Source organism: Simochromis diagramma, unplaced genomic scaffold (genome assembly GCF_900408965.1).
Source record: "Simochromis diagramma unplaced genomic scaffold, fSimDia1.1 OVJJ01000061.1, whole genome shotgun sequence".
In the NCBI taxonomy this organism is placed as follows: Eukaryota; Metazoa; Chordata; class Actinopteri; order Cichliformes; family Cichlidae; genus Simochromis; species Simochromis diagramma.
Genome location: NW_024386945.1, coordinates 25,522 through 43,188, shown reverse-complemented (window position 1 = coordinate 43,188; position 17,667 = coordinate 25,522). Strand labels below are relative to the sequence as shown.

Here is a 17,667-nt window from a genome sequence, read left to right as displayed (position 1 = left end):
GTGACCTCAAAACCAAAGTCTACTGTGCAACCTTCGCCAGTTTCAACATTTTTCTCATCAGCCCCCATGACAACAGCAACAGTGACAACATCACCAAAGACCCCAACATCACAGACTTTAAATTCCATTTCAGGAGGCACCACACCTTCAGCAGCCTCCTCTTCAACCTCCAAACAGACACAGACACCTCTTCCAAATTTAGGTACATTATATATATATATATATATATATATATATATATATATATATATATATATATATATATATATATATATATATATGCATGTGTGTAGACTAGGATATCATCCGGGCCTGTTAAATTTCAAGTGTGTTTATAACTGAGCCACCTGCACGTCCTTTAAACGAGTAAATGGTTGGAATAGTATACACATATCTGTTCTTTTAAGTAAAATGTTCAATAAGTGTAAATAAAACATGTAAAATCAAGCAAATATTGCACTAAACTGCTCTGAGCAGCTGTAGAAGTTTCAGTCATGCTTGATAAGCAGTTTGTCTGGTGAATGTTTCTTTTTTTTTTTTTTTTTTTTTGCCTGTCCCGTTTGGCTCTTTTGCCATCAGAATTGTTGTCTAAAGGCAAAGAAAGATGCCCAACGGATTTACTTTACCAAATTGACCATCCCAGCCTTGCCGTAATGGTCCGTTTGATTCACCTTTTATTGTTTATTTTATTTTTACTTGCTGAATACGGGACAGACTTGACTGGGGGAAAGAAGGGGAGAAAGAAAGAGGGAAAGAGAAACAGCTGAGAAGAGGGACGGGGGAGAAGGGCAAAAAACAAAAACCAACAGAAGGGGCAGAAAAAAAAGAAAAAGAAAAAAAATGCATATATCGATCACCTGGATCACCTGCTGAGAAAGAAAAAAAGAAAACAAGCAGAAGAGAACAAGAGTAATAGAATAAACAACATCACAATGATATATGGGAATATGACAGTAAATACTAAATTAAATTAAATATTAAATATATAATATATATATAATATATATATTATATATTTAATATTTAATATATTATATATATATTATATAATATATAATATATAAATATAATATATTAAATATTAAATTACATTAAATTAATGTTTAAACATTATTGCTGCACAATAATGTTTAAACATTATTGTGCAGCACATAAGATCAACAGAACACAGTGTGCTTTGAGGTAGGAGCCAAAAAGGGTGTAGTTTGTGGGTGTAATCACCCGTGTGTACACCTGTGAGCATGGACGCGCTTGTTTTTTTAAAAGGTTCCTTCATGTAATGATCTGCTAGAGGGTGTGGTGAATGTTTCAATATTTGTGGTAAGTATGCCAGTCCATATGACACTGGGTGTATGCAGTTTTTCTGAAAAGTGAGTAAAGCCTTTAGGCCATATATTTACACTGTTTGACTAAAACAAATATCTTGTGGTAAGTTACTGCAGGTACGCTGCCTGTGGTGGCTCTTATTCTGATCACTGTCTTACCAGTGGCTTTGCTGATTTTCTGCAAGAAGAGGAGGGCCAGTAAACCTAAAGGTGAGCCTAAAGTAAACATGCACATAAGACAGTGTCTTCATCACTTCAGAAAACACGGTATTGATGTCTATCGCCAACCTTAAACAAGTTGTCTTGCAAAAATGTATTAATATATGTAGCTGGTAATTCTTAAAAGTGCTTCTGCATCATGAACCCTGATTCCTCCCCCAGCTCCCTAATCAAAGCTTGAGGCTTATGAGGGCGACTTATGGCAACTTTCTCACTTTAAAAAAAGGGTCGCAAGTTGCATAACAGTATCATCGCTCTGCCATATTTACCATAAAGTTTCTGTTTAACACCTTATATTCTTAGACTCCTAATGATGATACTGTTATACACTATGTTGTTGAACAAACATTTAGAGATCTAAGATTGAGTCAAAGTAAAAATATATATATAGCTTTGAATGACCAAAGAAACCACAAAGTTTTATCATCACTTCATTATTACAGTAAAAGGGGATCGAAAAACTGGATTTTTGATGAGTGTTTAAAGTTAAAGTCATAAACACAACATCTGAGGTGCAGCTAGATGTGGCAGCTTCATGGCTTGTGACTTTGCTGTGGCAGTGAATGCAACTCTAACATCCATCTATGCCTCTCTATTTTTAACCACACGACCAGATGTTCATTTAGGATTCAGAACCGTGACTAGTCACAGCAAGTTATTGAACTCCTGACAGTTGTGAAGTCAGTAATCTTTGCAGTTTCTTATTAGAATAATGAGTGAAAAATTTTAATCAGGATAATAATCTTTGAGCTCCTTTGGTGTTAATGAATTGATGACAACAATGAGGCAACCCCCCCAAACAGGAATCGTTTTACAACTGGAGACCACTGACAATTTTACCTTCCCCATATTTTTTCTTCTGTATTTTTGACTAATGTCAGTGTCACTACTGGTAGAATGAGGTGATACCTGGACCTCACACAGGTTGCATAGATAGTCCAACTCAGCAACATCAGCAGGGCTGGTATTTGCTACTTTGTGCAAAATGACCTCCAAAAGGTGTACTAGTGTGAAGGTCTCTGACTAAATAATCAGAAAAAGACTTCATGAGGGTGGCCTGAGTTGCCAATGTACTTTAGTGGGCCCTCTGTTCATTACCTGGCACCGTGGAGCCTGACTGACATTTGCCAAATGAGATTAATTGACATCTGATGTGTTTTTAAAGTGTTCCCTTAGGTTTTTTTAAACAGCATTGGAGCAGCATATTAAAGACAGATGTTTACTTTTTGCATGTTCTTCAGGGCCTCCTGTGGAAACAGAGCCCCCTGACATTACAACGGTGAGTTTTAGGAATTACAAGACACCTGAACTTGATTTTAGCTTCATTTGATTTCAATTAACTTTTTTTTTGTCCTCCAGGCCAGTCAGTTGTATGAAGAGATCAGAGAGGGGGACAGATTGAGCAATTTACCTCCTGAAGGACTATTTTCAATTTACACCACTGCCAAATGCCCCCAAGGTCACAGAGTTGAAAGCACAGATGACTACAGCCTTGTCATCTGTCCTCAGAAGTAAGTACTTGATTTTTCAGGTTTCATGCCAGAGTATTTTTGGATTTTATCAGGTAGTGGGAACTGTGGAATCATCCATCAATATAAAGATCATGGTCCTCTTACAGTCAAGGATTCAGGATGATTTCATAAGAAGCACTTTGTGTTGCTGCAATTTGTTTTTGGATCATTATAGTATCTATTTCTGTGATTTCTACCTATTTTCTTTTTCTTTTCTTCTTTTCCTTTTTCTTTTTTTTTCCCTTTTTTTTTTTTACTAACAAGGCACAGCTGGGTGTAACCCCCTTTTTTTAAATGATGTAAACTATGAAAAAAAGAAATGTGAATTTGTGCTATATAAATTTGAATCTTTGTGCATCTGTACAATTTAATTTGTTTAGAAAATAGTTTCTAAAGACTGATTTGTATCTTCCAGAGTGAAGAGAACTTGAGTAAGATTGCTGCCACCAACAGCGCCCCCTGTGGCCATGCAGATGTTTTGTACTCCACGCCTCATGTACATTTCAGCACAGCCAACCACACCAAAGACGCCTCACCTCCTCTGTATTCTACTGTTGGAAACCATCAGTAGTAATGTTATTACAGGCTTATTGCTATGATAGTTGTAGTTTGTTCAGACCAACTGGTAACACAAACTTTCTTCCATTAATCATGCCATTGTGATTTTTATTAGTCAGGGAAACAAGCAACTGCTGAAATAATGGATTTCATAGTGGATCAACAGGCATAACTGATTTGTAGCAACCTGATCATAGTCCATTGGATAGTCCACCTTTGTATTTAGCTGAGGAGTTTATAGAAAGTTAGCCTGTAGTTGATAACTACTTAAAAGTAGTTGGTACTAACTTCACACAACTTTGCACATGAAGAAAAGTTCTGTTTTAGTGCAAAGGAAAAAAAAATACACGAACAATAATCAATGATCAAAGGTAATAAAGTAGTTCACACAATGATGATTGACTGATGATTCAATGACTAATGATTATCAAATAATAAGAAAAACAGTAAAATTATAAATAACATTTCCAGTGAAGTTTATATTAAAGCCCGTTTTTTACATAATCTTTGAGAATTTCTGTATTTTGTTCACCATTTTTTTTCTTGGGCTATTACTTGAAATTGATATGAATTGAATTGAATTTGCATACAAGCAGCAATGTCATCTCCTGCAAGCTGTTATTACAAAGCAAAACAGCCGATTTCAGTTCGCAAAATGTAAATATGCAGATTGGGGCACAATTTAAGCTTTATGTTTATGATGGAACTGCAGTCCTTACAGGCAATAAATAAATAATAGGCGGGATTAGTTGATCTAGTGACAGTTTCAGCAGATGCTGAATGGAGTGCTGAAAACAGAACATTAGAAATAAATTGATACTTAATCTTTTACTTTTTCTTCACACATTTGTGGTGTTACGTTCTCTAACATGCATCTTATATGATTTGCTCTGGGTAAACTGCACAGAATGTACTGAAGAATGCCAAAGACCACCCAAAAAATTGGACATAACTTTCAACTATGGCTGCAACGACTCATCAGTTAAATAACTTCATTTAAAAAAATTCTTGACAAAATGTATTTTCTTCAATGCATTGTGTGATGCGCGGCTCTGTGGTGCACCGATGTGTTAAACTATGTAAATGCAAGTGTTTCACCCACATTTGCTACGAAACACAGACCTGCAATACCAATGTATTTAGGAGCAGCGTATGAATAAACAGTGTGACAACATTAAGCAGACGCAGCCTCAGTTTTAAACATAAAAACCGTTGGCAGCAGTAATGATGACGCTGGCACATTTTATTGTGAAGCTGGATTCTGTTTACACACCAGGAAGAGCAAAGAGGCTGAGCTGTTACCAAGATGGTGAGCTCAGTGTAGAGTGAAAGAAAATGTGTTCGTTATCATATCGAGACTAGCTCTCTAGAGAGAGATCAAATTGGTGATTGTTTGATCTCCACTTGGTTGCATGCATGTACTTTGTGTGGCACACTGTGTGGTTTAGGAGGCAGGGTGTGTCTGTTTACCTTCGTGGTTGGGAGCCTGTCTCTGTTATAAAAAAAAAATTATTAGATTATTAAAAGCTCATAAGCTACAGTGAGACTAGTTGCTGGCACCTTGTCTCACGGTCTTGAGGGTTACACAGTAGCACTGTTGCACGCCTAGGGCCCTACAGCCGGTCGTATCCCCTGGCTTATTGCCCACGATTTTGCGTGTTTATACAGTCAGCAGGACCTGGCTGTGGCTAGCGCGTTAGCTCAGCAAGCAAAAGCTTCTCTGGCCTGCTAGAGGCCTGCTAGAGGAACCCAGCTTGTTCTCGCAAGTTTCAGTCTCAGGCTTCCCAGTTCATAACATGTAACATCAAGCATTTCATTCACACCATAAGATAAACAATAAGAGCAGTGGTGTGGGGATGCTTCGTGTCTTACCCGTTGAGACATGGGAAACCCAGTGAGTGTGTTTGTGTGTTGTCTTCTGGTTTCTATGTTATGGCTGTCTTTGCCCTGTGTGAGTACGGCAGCCCGAATGTCTCATAAACGTATGGCATCCCTCTCTATGCCTCTAGGAGACGGGCATGAAAGATGGTTCCTGAGGGGTGCCCAGCAACTTACAATTCACATACCTGTGCCCTGGCTACCCCTTGGTACCTGGACCTTGTCCTCAGTGCCATCTTTCAAACAGCTTGAGGACACTGACCTGAAATGTCTGTCCCTGAAATTGCCTTCTTGCTGGGTATAATATCTACCAAAAAGATTAGTGAACTCCATGCTCCGTAGGTCCACAGGCGTTGCTGCAGGTGGTTGCCGGACAGGAAAGGGGTGATCCTCCAGCCCAACCATGCGTTCATGCCGAAGGCTACGAATAACTCCCACTGAGGGCTTGAAGCAGGGATCAGTGCCAGGCTGCCCTGTGCACTGTTCGTGTTCGTGTATGTCAGGCATATCCAGCCAATTAGGAGGAAACACTAGCTCTTTGTGAGCTCCCACTTTAGGATCCCGGGCAGACATCTGTCTAAGTAAAATAAGAAATGTTGTATTAATTGCATTAATATTCGAAAATGTAAAAAAGCCAAAATCAATGTACATGGTCCAATTAGCCATACAGGTTGGACACTGAATTATTATTATTAATAGTAATTAATAATAATAATTCAGTGCTGCTGAAAACATCTGTTTTGTAACATGTAATGTAATATGTTACCAACCCAATTCAGTCATTACATTAGAGTTACAATTATGGCATTATTTGTCTGATACTTTCTGTTAAATTATTGTTTTTTTCCCCCCAGTTGTATCCATAAAGGTTGAGTCGAAAGAAAACAAATCAAACAGGCTTTTTGTTGTCCTGTGAACTCCTCCTCAGCTGATTTCTGTTCCTGAGGGAGAGGAAGATAGTGGAGCAGTCTACAGCGGAGATATGGTCATTGTAACTATATATCAACTATATATTTTTAGTAAACTACCTGTCACAAACCTCACGGTAACTCACAGTTTTGTGTCACTATTTGATTACGATATGATGGCAATCTGTCTGTGTTTATAAATTAGATTGTGATTAACTGCAAACCTGCACCACCAGGATCGGTTGCCTCATCCCAGGTGATTTGTGGACTTGCATTGCAACCATAGTGGTCGCCCAGAGGTTGAGTACGCTGCATGCTCAAAGTTACAACACAGAGCAAACACCATCCCCAATGACACAGCGGCCAGGGAGGCAGAAGAACAGCACATCAAGAAGGCCCTAAGTAAATGTGGTTATCCCACCTGGACTTTTGTCAAAGCTGGAAAGACACCTAAAGAAAGCTCCAGCTGATCCAGGAGAGAAGGACAACCGCTGCCCAAGCGAAAACCTGCAGTGATCCCATATGTGTCAGGAGTATCGGAACAGTTGAGACGCATTTTTTCTAAACACCGGGTCTCTGTGGCTTTTAAACCCCAAAACACACTGCGCCAAAAATTGGTCCACCCCAAGGATAGAGTCCCCCAACCAGTGTTGGGTGTAATGTGTTACTGTGTAATTAAATTACTTTTCCACTGAAAAAGTAGAGTAACTAATTACTGTTCATTTTTAGGTATTTTAAGTTCAGTCTATTGTGCATTTGTCAACTCAACACAATCTGAATAAAAACTGAACAGTAAAAGTTAATTTAGTAGAGTAAAAACTAAACATTGTACAATACAAAGATAATGAATAGCTGTTTAAACACCAGCAAACTGGCTAAAAGACATTTCCCAGTGTTTCTATAACTTATTTTGTCAGAGAAAAGGGAAACAAGATTTCCCTCGAAACTTCTCACACCACAAATGCATGGTTCACTTCCTTTTTATACATAATTAGCATATCTTAAACACTTTTAACACACAACTTCTGTTTCCGTCCAGGCTCACTTACTGTTACTGGGTGTATTTACTGTATGTCATCATACAGTAAATACATGTTAAAGCTTCTGCTTTTTTCTTTTAGGCATGCTATTAATTTTTGCAAAACCAATAAATTTGCTATTGCTTTGCACAGCTGGCTGCATTCACCAATCCACACAGCAGGTGAATCCACTTGGCTAAGAGGTGAGTGGTTAAGAGGTGGCCATTTGGGGGCCAGCCTTAGTAGTATGCTTTGATTTGTGCTTTGATCGCAAGTGGCTACTACTAGTAAGTAGTTTGTGCCTTCTGTTAGTAGAAGTGCTTTTCTTTGGACTAAACAAATATGTGTGATGCCATAACCATGGTGGTTTCTGACCATGTGTATGCCTTTGCTTTACCATCTTCTAACATGACTTTCAGGAAAGCAATGCACCGTGTCACAAAGCAAAAGCTGTCTCGGGCTGGTGCCATAAACATCTCATTGAACACCTTTAAGATGTGATGAAACTGGAACTACAGTAACTTGTAAAACATAGGTCATTGTAAATTTCAACAATTTAAACATGGATGCATAAAATGCATTAAAAAAAAGACATTAAACATGCTGTCACCAAGAAGTTTGTTGAAAGATTTTAGATGTAAATTCTTGTTACGGCCAGCGGTCTATTTCCTTCAAACAAATCATTTTATGCAAGTTGGGTTTGGCTGCTGAAATCCCATCATTACTGATTATCTGTTGCAGATTTTTCTTTCTCTCCGTTATATTTTATTCTGTCTCTTGTCTGTGTCTATTAACGCTTCACTTTTTCAATGTGTGTACCAGATTACAGTGTGTACCAGAGGAATTCACTGTATTGATGATTTCCTCTCACAGTCTGTACCCTGTTTGATGCTAAAGAAAAATAAATAATGATTGACTTTTCATCTATTTGTGACTTAAAAAATATCAAGCAAATCGTCTTTCAACTCTGTGATAGTTTGTGATGATTTAATGTGTATTTCTTTATGGAATTTAACTCCTTGACACTTCTGAAAATGGACCCATACTGTTGGTTCTGTCTCCTGCATCGGAGTATGTAATGAGCTAGCTAAATCGCTAGCTCCAGGACGTCGGGCTAGCGATATTGCGAGCCCTGTATCTGATTGAGGAATCACTCATCTTTGTAAAAGAGAGTTTATTACAGAGAAATGTCTCTTTCCAAAATAAAAGCTATACTATCCGCTTCTTCTGGTCTATATTCTCAGCAGCATATTAAACATATAAGGAGAATCATGTGCTAACAGCTGTCTAAATGACTCGGCTAAAGTTAGTAGAATGCTTGCTTGTTTTTTTTCTGCTTCCACTTGTCTTTGCACTAGGATGATGTCGGCGTAAATGTGCAGTCATATTCGTTGTGTTCCCACTAGTGCTTTCAGGTTAATCTCGTTGAAATGACCTTAACGCCACAACACGGCAAATCTCCGTTAACGAGCTACCGCCGATCGCCCCGTGCATGGGGCTAGACGGCCAACACGTTAACGAGCTAACTGCGCTAACACACTAGTTCCCACCCATGTAATTGAGCATTGCGTGGCACATCCAACATACTGTTTTACTTTAGTCCATGACTCGCTTACCTTCAGGGTCATACGTCACATGAAAACCAAAATAATTCCAAACGCCAGATCTGAATGAGGGTGGGAGAGGTCCATGTTAAAAGGAGAGCTTAACTTCTGTCTCGCTAGCTTGCTCTGCGCTCTTCCTTCTGACGATGCTGTCTGTGTTGAGCGCTCAGTGAATCTGCGTTCGACTACTCCGCCTAGGCTGCACTGTCGAGCCTAGGCGGAGTAGTCGAACGCAGATTCACTGAGCGCTCAACACAGACAGCATCGTCAGAAGGAAAGTTGATAAAATAAATTACAAATTTTGTATTGTTCGATACATATGCGTACTGAACCGAAAGCACTGTATCAAACGGTTCAATATACGAATATCGTTGCACCCCTACCTGTTTGATGCTAAAGAAAAAGAAATAATGATTGACTTTTCATCTATTTGTGACTTAAAAAATATCAAGCAAATCGTCTTTCAACTCTGTGATAGTTTGTGATGATTAATGTGTATTTCTTTATGGAATTTAACTCCTTGACACTTCTGAAAATGGACCCATACTGTTGGTTCTGTCTCCTGCATCGGAGTATGTAATGAGACTGGGATTTTGTGCAATTCTTGCAAGGTCATAAATTACATATTGTTATAATTACACAAAATCTGTTCCAAACCCTAAACAGTCCCTGACTACTAGGACCTCCAAGCCTGTGGTCAGCTCTTGCATTGGGGGGGGTGCAGAACAGAGTGTGACGCATTTGAAGGCGGAACTACATTGCTGAGAGAAGCTAGAAGTTTCTGGTTTGCAAGTGAAGACGGAAAAGAGGGAGCATTAAATATGAAAGTCGGTCACACTTTGAGCTGCTTCATCTTCCTCAGTGAGTAAATTTTCCTGTTTCTCAGATTTTCTCTGTGTTAGTTGTTTTCTTTTTTTATTTGGAGTTCATTGGTAAATTTTGCTCATTGTTGAACAGTTTCCATCTATCTCCTGTGGTTAAGCATGTTGTTCAGATTCAAAAATACACTTACACTGCAGTTTACTGAAAACACGTTAACTCCTTAATATAAACCTGTGTGGAATTTACACAAGCATCTTTTAGCACAACCACAGTTTGCAACTTATTTTTGTCAGTTTCCTCCCACTTTGCTCCCTAGAAATAATCTTTATAATATATGAAGATGTTTTTCTTCCATACTATTTCAAAAAGTGCAGTTTAACTTGTACAACCACTTAAACTGCACTGTTTCTTCATAACAAACCAGAGAAAAGAGTCTTAAAAGAGACCTCGGCTAAGATATTTATAAGCAGTTAAATGATACCATAATTTTCAAAACTACCCAGAAAGTTGGTTCCTCCTCCTTTTTCTTCCGTTTAGAAAATGTTTACAAAGCAACAATCTTTTTTTGCATGCATATTTATCAACACCAAGGGGAATAACATCGCTCAAGTGTTAAACTTAGAACTTGAAGTGCTAACCAACAGTTTAAAAAATGTCATTTGACAAAGAAACACACTAAAGATGTCATCCCAGACCAATAAATTAAATCCATTTTCTCTCTTGCCGGATCTTAATTAAATCTTCCTCAGCAGATGGTTTGTGTACATGTCAGGAAGAATCAGGAAGTTCATCTCTTTTGAATTTAACGAACATAAAACATATTGCTGTATGGGCGACTGTGGCTCAGGGGGTTGGGAATCGCATCTGTAACCGGAAGGTCGCCGGTTCGATCCCTGGGCTCTCTGTCCTGGTCGTTGTGTCCCTGGGCAAGACACTTTACCCTACTTGCCTACTGGTGTTGGCCGATGGCGCAATATGGCAGCCTCGCTTCTGTCAGTCTGCCCCAGGGCAGCTGTGGCTACAACTGTAGCTTGCCTCCACCAGTGTATGAATGTGAGAGTGAATGAATAGTGGAATTGTAAAGCGCTTTGGGTGCCTTGAAAAGTGCTACATAAATCCATTATTATTATTTTACAGGAATATAGTGAGTCTATAATATTTATCATTTTCACAGGCCTGCATGGAACCATTGGTCTCGCCAACGCAGAAAGTTCCATCCATACAGGTAAGTGAAAACATCACAAGCGAATGCAGATTTGTAATCCCTTGAAGGAGAATGCTCGTGTGTGTCTCTTAAGACTCATTGGATTACCAAATGACAAAGTGTGATTTGTCACTCCAGAGATCACGTTAATGCTCTAGAGTCCTCTGACGCTGTGCATTGTGCTTGGTGATCATGGAAAACCCATTCCATGAAGCTCTGTACACACTGTTCTTGAGCTAATCTGAAGGCCACATGAAGTTTGGCGGTCTATAGCCAATGACTGAACAGAAAGTTGGCAAGCTCCGGGCACTATGCACCTCAGCATCTGCTGATCCCACTCTGTGATTTTACCTGGCCTTTCACTTTGTGGCTGAGTTGCTGTCGCTCCTGATAGCTTCCCGTTTGTTATACTAACACTATCAGCTGACTGTGGAAAATTTAGTAGTGAAGAAATTTCATGATTGGATTTGTGACATCCTTTCACGATACCATGCTGGAATTCACTGAGCTCCTGAGAGTGACCCTTACTTTCACAAATGTTTATAGCAGCAGTCTGTTTGCCTGGGCGCTTAATTTTATATGTCTGTGGCAATGGAACACCTGAATTCAATGATTTGGATGGGTGAGTGAATACTTTGGGAATATAGTGTATATTTAATGCCTAATGAGGGAAAAGAATAAGCAGGTGGGAACACAAGTGGAATTATCAGGGAACAGTGGACTAAGGAAGAAAAAGTAAATATAGAGCACAAGAGATAGAAGACTACCAAACTAAAAAAGAAAATAAATACACTGAGAAAACCCATATAACACAGAGACAGGATCCAATAAAAAAAACACTAAGGAGACTGGTGTCAAACAAATACAAGAACAGAACCCAGAAGATATTTTACATAGAAGATAAGATAAATAATAAAATTTAAAAGGATATTAAATCTAAAGATAACTAATGAAAAAAACAAACTAAGAAGCATAGGAGGATATTTAATATAAATTAGTGCTGTCAGCGTTAATCTCGTTAAAATGACGTTTAACGCTATAACTGCATTAAGGCAGCAAATCTTCGTTAGCAAGTTAACGGGAATCGCCCCTGTGAGAGGGCTGCACGCCGTCAACGCGTTGGCGCGATTAGCTCGTTAACATGTTTATGCCGTGCAGCCCCCAGTGTGTATGCTAGAAAAGTGCTTGAAGCACAGAATAAAGTGCTGTATGAATATGGGTGAATTTGGCTTGCAGTAAAAAGCCTTTGTCTTTTTGTCTTTCAGGGATGGACTGCAGTAATTTCCCAGTGTGTTGACCCCCTGTCATAACTACACTGTACTGAATGATGACTGGCGTTTCAACGAATAACACAGATATTCAGGTCCTACACTGTGATAAAAACATTGACTGGCAAGGTTGGTATCGCCTGTTTCTGGGGGAATCTGGTGCTCATATTCCAGAGAGGTGTCTAGACCCCCAACAGGTGTGGAACTCATGCCCCACGTGGATAACAAACCTCATCCCACACAGCGGGTGAAATTCTAACTCGCACTGTGTGCAGTTCGTGGGAAGGCAACGTGCTGCAATTTGAGTCACACATCATCCATGTCAAACATGCTATGGAAACTATGTTAACAAACTTGTGAAGCCAGCCACATGCCAGCTTGCATACGTGAAGGTATTGTTTGCTTTAAATAAGATTTTTTCTACCTTGTCCTAAATTCTTGCTGTTTATAAAAAAAATGATTTCAACACTAACGCAGTAATTCTTTTTGTAAAAATTTATGTAGAACAGAGGTGGAACATAACAGATCCGGGAGTTTCCTTTTACCACACCTGCTCCACACACAAAGGTCTCGGTCACCCTATCAGGTCAATACAATGTTACAACAGCAGTGGAATACAGCACAGCAGTTGAGGGGGAGGTCCGCCTGGTAATGGAGGTAATAGACTCCTGCTCTGGCAGAGTGGAGATTCCATGGGGACAGTGGGGGGGCAGTGTGTGATGATGCCTGGAGCCTAGGGGTAAGCGCAGGTGGTGTGTAGACAATTGGGCTGTGGCAGGCTCCTCTCCATACCAACCAAATGCAGAATTTGAACAGGGCAAAAGACACATCTGGTTGGACAATGTCACATGCTCAGGCAGCGAAACACAGCTCTCTGAGTGCCATCACTCAGGGTTTGGATCCCACAACTGCAGCCACCATGAGGATGCTGGTGTCATCTGTGAAGGTAAATTTGTTGCAGCTGGAGGTCTGTTTTACGGTCTGTCATGGTATGTTTAGTCGAGAGGTTTGCAATCACTAACAATTATAGAAATATTATATTTTTTGAATTTTACGGTATTATAACCACATGATTTTAACATAAAATATTTTGTCTTTTCATCATGAATTATTAGAAATAAAGTCTATATTTTTAATCTTTTTGACTCTTTTGAGATGACGTCCCCAGCAGCTAATAATCACTCTAAAGACGCTCTCTATAATGACTTCAGCCATTTGAGAGGTGCAGGAGTCCTTTTCAGGAAACATTCATTCATATGCATGTGCTTAATCCTAGTAGACGGAACCAAACAGAATTTGAAAAGACCATTACTAATCCACAAATTTGTTTGTACATTATAGTTGTCTCTTGGTCTTCTCGCATGAGCTTCATGATGTTCACCTGAAATGGGTTTCACTTCACAGGTGTCCTTGTCGGGTTATTGGTGGAATTTCTTTGCCTCTTAATGTGTTTGAACCCATCAGTTGTATGGTCAGAAGTCAAGTTGGTACAGAGCTGAAGCCCTATTTGACAACTGTAGAATTTCAATTATGGCAAGAACCAATCAGCCAAGTAAGAAAACGACAGTCCACAGTCATGAGGTTAGTCAGCGGGAAATGCTAAACTTTAAATGGTCCAAAGTGCAGCTCTCAAAATCCAGCAAGCACTATGACAAAACTGATCATGTGACGGACCGCCCCAGGAAGGATGATGTCATCTGAGTCAACAGCCGCAGAAATCACAAGTTAACAGCACCTCAGTTTAGAGGCCCAGATAAATGCCACGACAGAGTTCCAGCAGGACAGGACACCACAGACGACTGACCAGACTGTGTAAGGACTATTTAAAGGAGGAGCAAGTGATGGAGTGCGGCGCCAGATGACCTGGTCTCAGTCACCTGACTGGTCTCCAGTCACCTGACAAACCCAATCAAGATGGTTTGGGATAGATGGACCGCAAGAATGAAGGCAACAGGAAATCCTTCAAGACTCAATAGCTCATGGAGAGATGTCAAAGTGTGCAAGCATAACATGCACAGGTGGCTATTGTGAAGAATCTCAAATATAAACCGGTCTTGATTATTTGACACTTTTTATTTACTACATAATTCCCTATGTGTTCATTCATAGTTTAATGCCTTCAGTGAGAACTACAATTTAAAGGTTACGTGAAAAAACACTAAATAGGTGGTGTCCAAACTGTTGAGGGTAGTGTGGCTACCACTGTTTAATGATTTACTGTCACGTTTTCTCTATTAGCTAACAAAACGGAATGTGTTTTTGCTCAGCAAAGCTACATCTATTAGATGTTCCAACAGGTAAGCTAAGATAAACATTACTGACAAACCATTAACATAAACATTACTGTGTGGGCAAAAGACTCGCAACTGACAAATAAAGGCTATCTCATCTGCATCTCACGCCAAATATTAACATACAATTTACTGTAGAAACTGTAAGAAACCATACGCACAGACAAGACATAAACAAGGTAGCAATGCAACGCACTGCACTCTAGAACTGATCTATTCAGAGTAGATGTCACAGGTGCTGCCATGCACTCGTAGTAGTGTTTGCCGTGGAAGGAAGCTCCACTGTGTACAGTCTGCATTTAACTGCATTTTTTTTAATGTCTTTTTCCAATTTCTGTCTGAGTCCTCCTGTTGTTTGGTGTGTTTGGGTTTTTAGGTGGTTGTATTTTGGAGGGGGGGGGGGGGGGGGGGGGGGGGGGGGGGGGGGGGGGGGGGGGGGGGGGGGGGGGGGGGGGGGGGGGGGGGGGGGGGGGGGGGGGGGGGGGGGGGGGGGGGGGGGGGGGGGGGGGGGGGGGGGGGGGGGGGGGGGGGGGGGGGGGGGGGGGGGGGGGGGGGGGGGGGGGGGGGGGGGGGGGGGGGGGGGGGGGGGGGGGGGGGGGGGGGGGGGGGGGGGGGGGGGGGGGGGGGGGGGGGGGGGGGGGGGGGGGGGGGGGGGGGGGGGGGGGGGGGGGGGGTGTTGGGTGGGTTTGGGTTTTGTGATGGTGTGTTGTGATTTTGGTGTGTTTGATTGTTTCGTGGTGGTGTGTTGTGTGGGTGTGTGTTGTGTGTGAACACCCCACCCAAACCCCCCCCCCCCCCCCCCAACCCCCCCACCACACACCCCCCCACCAACCCCAACAACACCACACCCCCCCCAACCCCCCCCCCCACCCCCCCCCCCCCCCCCCAACCCCCCCCCAACACCCCCCACACCCCCACCCCCCCCCCCCCCCACCCCACCCCCCCCACCCCACCCCCCCACCACCCCCCACCCCCCAAACCCCCCACCCCCCCCCCCCCACACCCCCCCACCCCCCCCCCCCCCCCACCCCACCCCCAACCAACCAAACCCACCCACCCCACCCACCACCACCCCCCCCCCCCCCCCCCCCCCCCCCCCCCCCCCCCACCCCCCCCCCCCCCCCCCCCCACCCCCCCCCCCCCCCACCCCCCCCACACCCCCCCCCCCCCCCCCACCCCCCCCACACAAACCCCCCACCAACACCCCCAACCCCCCCCCCAACCCCCACCCCCACCAAACCACCCCGGCACCAAACCCCCCCCCACCCAACCCCCCCCCCCCCCACCCCCCCACCACCCCTCACCCGCAACCCCCCCACCGCCCCCCCCCCCCCCCCACCCCCCCCCCACCCACCCCCCCCCCAACCCCCCCACCACCCCCAACCCCCCCCACAACCCCCCCCCCCCCCCCCCCCCCCCCCCCCCCCCCCCCCCCCCCCCCCCACCCCCCACCCCACACACCCCCACACACACCCCCCCACACACCCACCCCCCCCCCCCACCCACCCCCCCCCACCCCCCCCCCCCCCCCCCCCCCCCCCCCCCCCCGGGGGGGGGGGGGGGGGGGGGGGGGGGGAGGGGGGGGAAGGGAGGGGGGGTGGAGGGGGGGGTGGGGGAGGAGGGGGGGGTGGGGGTGAGGGTAAGAGGAGGTGAGAGGGTGGAGTAGGGGAGAGGCAGGGGGGGGGGGGGTAGGGGAGGGAAGCGAGGGCTGTTGGTGTGAGGGGGGGGTGGGCTGGGGTGGTGCTGGGTGGGTTGCTCCTTTCTTCTTCATTCGGATTGAGTCTGCCGGTGTTGGCCGCCGCGAGGTTATACTGCCCCGTCGCTTTCCTGTAATGATGACCATTTCCAAACCCCCCTTTCTGTTGTTTTCCCCTATGCCGCCTCCCCACTCAACTTTACGCCTCCCTGCCGTTTTTCTCGTCACTTCCTTGCTCCTGTCCCCGCAGCGTTGGAGCCGCTGCCTGTTCCCCGTGGCGTGTAGCCTCTATGGCCCAGTCTTCCGACTGCATGTCGATGCGACCCTGCTTCTTTTTTTCCTCCTCCCGTCTGTCTTGACACATCAAGCCTATGGCCTCCTTCACGTCCCCCACCGCACGATCCCATATAACTGAAGCATCCTGCGTCACCGGCCCCTGCCTCCACCCTACCCCTTCTCGCCATCTGGCACCTCGTGGTTCCTCTCCTACCACCCCGCGTACGTTCACCTTCAGCGGTCCGTTTCCTGCTCGTCCACTGACCTACGCACTACTCCCCTTACCGTCCTTTTTTTTTAGGTTGCTTCACTGCCATTTATGACTTACAGATCAGATATCTCCGCTACACGCCGATTACGCTTCCGCGTCCGCTCAGCTCCCCTTTCTTCGAGCCTCGAGTGGGTTCCGCTGGGACTTCCTTCCACCCGCACAGCACCGACCGACTTCCCGAGTTACCGCCTAGTTATCGCTAGCTCCCACCCCCAACACCCCTCCCCCGCCGCCGCGCTCACTCCCTCGCCCAATCTCACGCACCTACCGCCGACGGGGCTCCCTAGCATCCCTCGGCCTCCCCAGCTCCCCCCGCCACAGTGCACTACCTGCCCCTGTCCCGTACGTGCGGGCTCTAGGCCAACCCTTGCCTCTTTCTCCCCCGTCCGACTCCCTGCCAGGCCCTGCCTGTTTCTCCCCCCCCGGTCCCCCCCTCCCTCCCGCGAGTGCTCCCCGGCGGCCGGGGTCCTCGCCCAGTCCCCATCCCGGGCTTATGCACCGGGGTGCTTCGGCCCTCCCCCGGGTTAGGTTTCGGGCCCGCCGCCCCTGGGGAGTTGACCGTTCGGGCCCGACTGTCGCCACGCAGGGCTCAGGCGGTTAGGTTTCGGGCCGGCGGAGCTCGCTGCGATGGGGTTAAAAGGGTTGAAGGGTACGGGGAGCTTACAGGGCCACAGATTGACAAGGGGAATGTCCTCACGGGCCTATGACCAAGTAAAAGAAGTGTAGAAACCCCAGGGTCAAGAAGGGAAAATTCCCTTCATTAGAGCTATAATCACCCTCCTAGTGGGTTGTATTGGGTTACACGCTCCAAATAATG

General features: G+C 44.4%; 1 protein-coding gene and 1 long non-coding RNA gene across 2 annotated transcripts in view; one reads left to right on the top strand and one right to left on the bottom strand.

Annotated features, from left to right (window-relative positions):
* LOC120737310 (prestalk protein-like) overlaps positions 1–17,667 on the bottom strand; it is a 60,300-nt gene that overhangs the window by 32,099 nt on the left and 10,534 nt on the right. The window lies entirely within an intron of this gene.
* LOC120737318 lies at positions 1,217–3,193 on the top strand. Its single transcript, XR_005696726.1, has 3 exons — positions 1,217–1,535; positions 2,786–2,823; positions 2,904–3,193. It is a non-coding gene; the product is annotated as an uncharacterized LOC120737318 (long non-coding RNA).